At 53.8% G+C, this 6,231-nt stretch overlaps 1 long non-coding RNA gene across 1 annotated transcript; it reads right to left on the bottom strand.

Moving 5' to 3' along the window:
- Positions 1-787: 787 nt before the first annotated feature.
- Positions 788-4,815, bottom strand: LOC149127316 (uncharacterized). Its single transcript, XR_016231950.1, has 2 exons — positions 4,720-4,815; positions 788-1,228 (listed from the first exon to the last, which is right to left on the bottom strand). It is a non-coding gene; the product is annotated as an uncharacterized LOC149127316 (long non-coding RNA).
- Between the last annotated feature and the right edge of the window lie 1,416 nt (positions 4,816-6,231).

Below are 6,231 nucleotides of genomic sequence, written 5' to 3'. Positions count from 1 at the left end.
TATCATGGTCCCCATTCCACAGATGAGGAGACTGAGGTGAGGGAGGCACAACTCCTTGTCAAAGGCATCACAGGCAGTATGGCTCCATGTAGGCTCCCTTCACCCAACAGCCTGCTTTGGAATGTAGTCTCCCTCCCTAGAGGGATAATAGGTAAACAAAGGCAGCGGGCCTTCCGTGGGGGAGGGGCTGACCCCCTCCTCTGGCCCCTGGGAGGTCAGAGCTGTAGCAGAGCGACCCGGAGGTTGAAAAAGTGGCTCATTATGAGGCTACAGAATCTATAGAAAAGGCCTAATTCACTGAGCGGGGCCCCCAGCCCTGGCCTCCTCCAGGCCCATTCCTGTTTCCCAGCTCATCCTTTTGACACAGGGACAATTACGGCTATTCATACCCACCCGAGGCCACCTGCCACTGATCCATTCTCATGCACATGGAGCTAAAGATCTGGCACAAAGCAGGCCAATCTGAAGTTTTCCACCAGACCTGGGAGGGGAGCTCTGCGTAGCCCTCCCAGCCCCAGTCCCCCACCCCCCGTGTGTCCCAGGCAGCAGGGTCTCTGCAATCCCAGGATCCCCCTGGGCCAAAGCTGGAGACTGCCAAGGCCTGTTCATCTTCACCAGGACCTCACACTGGGGTGGGGTCCTGCACATGACACAGGCTTCACAGTCCCAGAGCCCAACCCCCACAACGTGAGCCCTAAAAGTGGCTCGCTGGAGCCCAGAGTGAGATTTTTCAGGAACTCTGTGAGATGATTGATGTCGTATTGATAACTTGAAATCAACAAAAACATTTTTGCTTCCAAAATTAACTTATCTTTTAATTTCATTTTCCATGAACTTTTTGAAGTACCCTTGTGGGTGTTGGAAACAAAGTCTCATAAAAAAAAAAAAAGTGTTGAGGAGCCAGCAAATAGCACCGCAGTTAGGATGCCACTTGGGATACCTGCATCCCATATCGGAGTACCTGGGTTCGAGGCCTGGCTCCACTTCCAATTCCAGCTTTCTGCTAATACACCCCGAAGACAGCAGATGACGGCCCAAGTACTTGGGCTTCTGTTACCCACATGGCAGGCCAGGATGGAGTTTTTGGTTCCTGACTTCATACTGGCCCAGGTCCAGCCTCAGGTGTTGCAGGCATTTGGGAAGTGAACCAGTGGATGAGATCTCTCTCTCTCTCTCTCTCTCTCTCTCTCTCTCATCTTCTGTCTCTCTGTGTGCATGCATGTATGCCCTGGAGAGAAAGGAAAGAAGAGCAGAGGGAAGCAGAAGGCAGGCTGGGATGAAGGGAAGCTGATCTGGAGGCTACAATTCAACGGCCGCCTTTGCACTCGGGATCCCGACAAGGCCTGCCCTCCCTTGCACAGCCCTGAGTGCTCGCACACACAAGCTGTGGCTGGCATTTCCTTACGGCACTCTGGGAATGTCCCCGGATGCTTCTTAGAGCAACACGACATGGTCCGGTTGATTTTATCCCAACAACCACAATCTCTTCATGCAGTCAATGGGAGGGCAGGAGAGACTCCTCCAAGGAATGTCTTCTTAGAGGTAATTGTCACTGGTGACATGCCTTGTAAGACTGGTGCCGCCAGCGGCGGCCTCCCCCGGGGCTGTTGCTCTGTGCCAGGGGACACGGTGAGTAAGAAGGTGACTAAACAGCAAGCACTGCCAAAGCCTCCCAACCCCATCAGAGACACGTGACAACTGCTCTCTCTCGGGGAAGAGGTGTTTACTGCACCTTACTCACTGCCAGCCCCCACGTGGTCCCCTCACGCCCCCAACCCAGATCCCAGCGCTTTCTTCCCTCCTGGGTTTTCCAGCAACTCCAGGCCTCTGCGAAGCCTCCCTGCTCGCACCTCCTGCCTTTCCTCTGGGCTGCACATCTGCACGTCTCTCTCCTCGCATAGGAAGGAGGGACTTAAATGTCACTCAGCCAGGCAACAATTACTTACCGATCACTATCATACTCCAGGCGTGGCTCTAGACACAGGGGATGCCACAAAGAAGGCTACGGGCCCGCCCCTACGTGGGGAGACAGATGGGCACGCAGGAACTGGGGACCCACACAAGAGAGCTCTGCACCCCAGCCTCATCCATTGACAAAGGCTTGTTTGCCAGGTTCAGCGCGTGACCTGAACAGTAAGCAGGAAATGTCTAGACCGGGGGCCAGGTCACTGCATAACCATAGAATGAATCTTAGGTTCTGTGAGCTTCATGGTCTCTGCCTCCTGCTCGGCTCTGCTTTGGCAGGATCACAGGTGCCATGGGCAATAGGTAAGCCAGTGAGCACGGTGGTGTTCCAATAAAACTGTATGTACAGACACTGAAATTTGAATTCATGAAACATTCAGGTGTCACAAAATATCCTTTTGTGGGTTTTTTTGGGGGGGGTCTACCAATTAAAAATGTAGAAATCATTCTTGGCTTCTGGACCCCATCTGGGCTCCAACAGTAGTCAGCTGACTGCTGGTCTGGATGAGGGTATTGGTGTGGCGGAGGAGGCTGGGCGTCAAGGTGCTCTGGGCTGAGGAATGGCCTGGAACAGGTAGAGGAGGAAGCCTGAACACCTCAGACATCACTGGTGGCTTCCCCATGGATCAGCAACAGGCTTTAAGCGAGGGAGTTGGGAGCCATTTGTTGACCAAATATGTATTGTGTGCCTGGGGAAGGCCAGGTACCACCTGGGGAGTGGCATCTGAGCTGAGACCTGAACTAGAAGACCCATTTTACGGGGTGATGCAACCTTTAATTCTTGCAATTATCTGTGAGCAGGGATTAACTGGCCCTCCTTTTACAAGGGAGGAAATAGAGTCCCGGGAAGGTTGCCTAAGGTCACACAGCTCAGAGGGGGCAGAGAGCTGGTATCCCAACTGCTCTGGGCTGAAACCCGGCTCCTGGCATTTATTAACTCAGCAACCGTGGCTGGTAAGCCCATCTCAGAGTTGCTGTCCAACAATAATGAGGTCCCTCCTCTCTCCATCAAGAATTCTATCAAGGAAAAGGCATTTGGCCTGGTGGTTAGGACTCCTAGTTGAGAAACTTGTGTTCCACACTGGAGTCTTCAATTCGATTCCCACGTCTGCTCCTGACTCCAGCTTCCTGCTAATGTGGATTCTGGGAAGGCAGCAGTGATGGCTGCCGTGATGGGGTTCCTGCCACCCACGTGGGAGACCTTGACTGAGTTCTGCCTCAAGGTTTCAGCCCTGGCTTGGGGTCATTGCAGGCATTTAGGAAGTAAACCTGGGAACAGGAGTTCTCTGTCTGTCTCTCTCTCTCTCTCTTTCTCTCTCTCAGCTTCTCAAATAAAGACAAAAATAATTACATAATATAATAAAAGGACTAAAACTTAAAAAAAAAAAAAAAAAAGAGGGAGGTGCTCTTTAAAAACACGGTGACTCCGAGGCTGGAAGCCCGCTTGGTGTGCTGGAGGAGCACCGGGGAGGTACTCAGAATGAGGGAGGAGGTAGGTGAGCAGAATGAGGAAGTGGACGGGGGAGGGGAGTTCTCAGAGGGGAGGTGGGGGTGAGGAAAGCTCGAGCCAGGTCCCCTGGGACAGAGCAGAGCCTCCCGCCCTCCTCTCAAGTTCACAGCCTCAAGGCTCAAGGCCTTCAGACTCCATGTCTGGAGTCCCTGGGAATGCTACAGTCCTGGGGTTCTGTGACTGAGTACCACCCGTGCCCACCGCAGGCTCACATCGGGGCTGAGCAGCCACCCACAGAGAGAGACTGGGCCTGGGAGAGACTGGGACAGACCCTTCAGCAGACCTCAGCCTGGAGAACATGAGCGAATGGGGCTTAAGCTACTCGGCGCTCCCTAACTCGGAACGCCCCAGCACTTGGGAAGTGGACACATCAGGGGTCTTCGTCAGAATCTTGGCACTGTGCAGGACTCACCCAGGTCTAACCCAATCCTAGAGTGACTATACCCTGAGATGGGTGGGCATTTGGCACGACTGTTTATCCGCCAGTTGGGACACCCACATCCCATATCAGAGTGCCTGGTTTGAGTCCTTGCTACTCTGTTTCTGACCCAGCTCCCTGCTAGTGTGCACCCTGGGAGGCAGCGGGTGATGCTTCAAGTACTTGAGTCATGCTACCTACGTGATCCCAGCTCCTAGCTTCAGCCTCGCCCAGCCCTGGTTGTCCAGATACTGGGGAGTGAGCCAGTGGATGGAAGATCTCTCTTTCTTGTCTCTCTGCTTTTCAAATGGATTGCAAATGAACAGGGGCTGGCACTGTGGCATAGCGGGTAAAGCTGCCACCCGCAGTGCCGGCATCCCATATGGGCGCCTGTTCAAATCCTGGCTGCTCCACGTCCGATTCAGCTCTCTGCATGGCCTGGGAAAGCAGTGGAAGATGGCCCCTGCACCTTCGTGGGAGACTTGGAAGAAGCTCCTGGCTCCTGGTTTCAGATAGGCACAGCTCTGGCTGTTGCGGCCAATTGGGGAGTGAATCATTGGGTAGAAGATACCTCTCTGTCTTTCTTTCTCTCTCTGCCTCTCCTCCTCTCTCTGTGTAACTGTGACTTTCAAATAAATAAATAAATATTTAAAAGAATAAATAAAGGGTCGGCTCTGTGGCGCAGTGGGTTATCCTCCGCCTGCGGCACCAGCATCCCACATGGGCGCCAGTTCTAGTCCCAGCTGCCTCTCTTCCAATCCAGCTCTCTGCTATGACCTGGGAAGGCAGTGGAGGATTGCCCAAGTGCTTGGGCTCCTGCACCCACCTGGGAGACCGGGAAGAAGCTCCTGGCTCCTGGCTTCGGATCGGCGCAGCTCCAGCTGTTGCATCCATCTGGAAGTGAACTAACAGAAGGAAGATCTTTCTCTCTGTCTCTCCCTCTCACTCTCTGTAACTCTACCTCTCAAATAAATAAATAAAAAACTTTTAAAAAATAATAAATAAAATGAATAAATAAAAAGGTCTATTCATGAAAAAGGGAGGAGGAAGGGAAGGAAAATAGGGGGCCAGCATTTTGGCATAGTGGGTAAAGCTGCTACCTGAAACATTAGCATCTCATATGGGCTCTGGCTTATGTACCAGCTGCCCCACTTCCGACCCATCTCTCTACCTGGCAAAAGCATCAGAAGATGGCCCAGGTGCTTGGCCCCTATACCCACCCGAAACCCGAAAGCAGCTCCTGGCTCCTGGCTCTTGGCTTCAGCCTAGCTCTGACCTGGTGGTTGTGGCCACTTGGGGGAGTGAACCAGTGGATGGACGATCTCTCTCTCTCTCTCTGTGTCTTTCCCTCTCTCTGTAACTTTCGCGTAAACAAATAAAATCTTTAAAAGAAGAAGAGGTAGAGGTGGAGAAGATGCCCAAGAGGCAGGCTAGGCTCCGGAGAGACCCTGAGGGTGTCCCGCCCACCGCAGTTCCTGGCCAGGGAGGGCTGGAGCGGAGGTTGGAGGGACGCCAGAGGGGAAGTTTCCTCATCCTGATTGGTGACATGTAATCCGTTCCTACTGCCTCCAGGCCGGCTGGGGTTTCTTTGGGGGAACTGTTCGCTTTTGTTTTCTTCTACCCCTGTTTCTGTGTCTCTCCTGTTTAGTTCTTTTGCTCTGCATGGATCAGCCATGGCGTCCAACAGCGTACGGGGCTGTGACTTAACTCTCCCTGAGGAAGTGGGGGAGAGGGGTTGGGGGGGGCGGGCTTCAGTGCACACAGGCCTTCAGATGGCTGAGGCGACCCTCCTGGACCTGGTCTCCGGACAAACGGAAAGGCAGCTCCTCTTGAATGTCCAACAGAAACAAATTCCTCCGTGTGAACCCCAGGAAATTTCTTCTGGCCTTTGGGAATCTAAAATTAGCCAGGTTCCAGTTCTGCAAGAAATCCACTCTCCCGTCCAGGGCCATCTCGGAGCCAGGCGCTCCTCTGGCTCTCCCAGCGCAGACGGCACAGGGCAGCACTGTTGTCTCCGGGCTGAGTGAGTTCCTGAGCAGTGAGCAGTGAGCAGTGCTGCCTGGTTCTGTGCGGCCCCACCCCACCCCGGGGCAGCTACGATGCCGTTAGATGCATCTTCACGACGGCTGGAGCTGCACCAATCTGAAGCCAGGAGCCAGGAGCTTCTTCTGGGTCTCCCATGCAGGTGCAGGGGCCCAAGGACTTGGGCCATCTTCTACTGCTTTCCCAGGCCATAGCAGAGAGCTGGATTGGAAGTGGAGCAGCCGGGACTCGAACTCGCACCCATATGGGATGCTAGCACCGCAGGCTGCGGTTTACCTGCTACACCATAGCACCA

The sequence above is a fragment of the Oryctolagus cuniculus genome, chromosome 3, assembly GCF_051225735.1.
Source record: "Oryctolagus cuniculus isolate XC-2025 breed Fujian yellow rabbit chromosome 3, ASM5122573v1, whole genome shotgun sequence".
NCBI classification, from domain to species: Eukaryota; Metazoa; Chordata; class Mammalia; order Lagomorpha; family Leporidae; genus Oryctolagus; species Oryctolagus cuniculus.
Note: the sequence above shows the minus strand (reverse complement) of the source record. Positions and strands in the feature narration are given on the sequence as shown.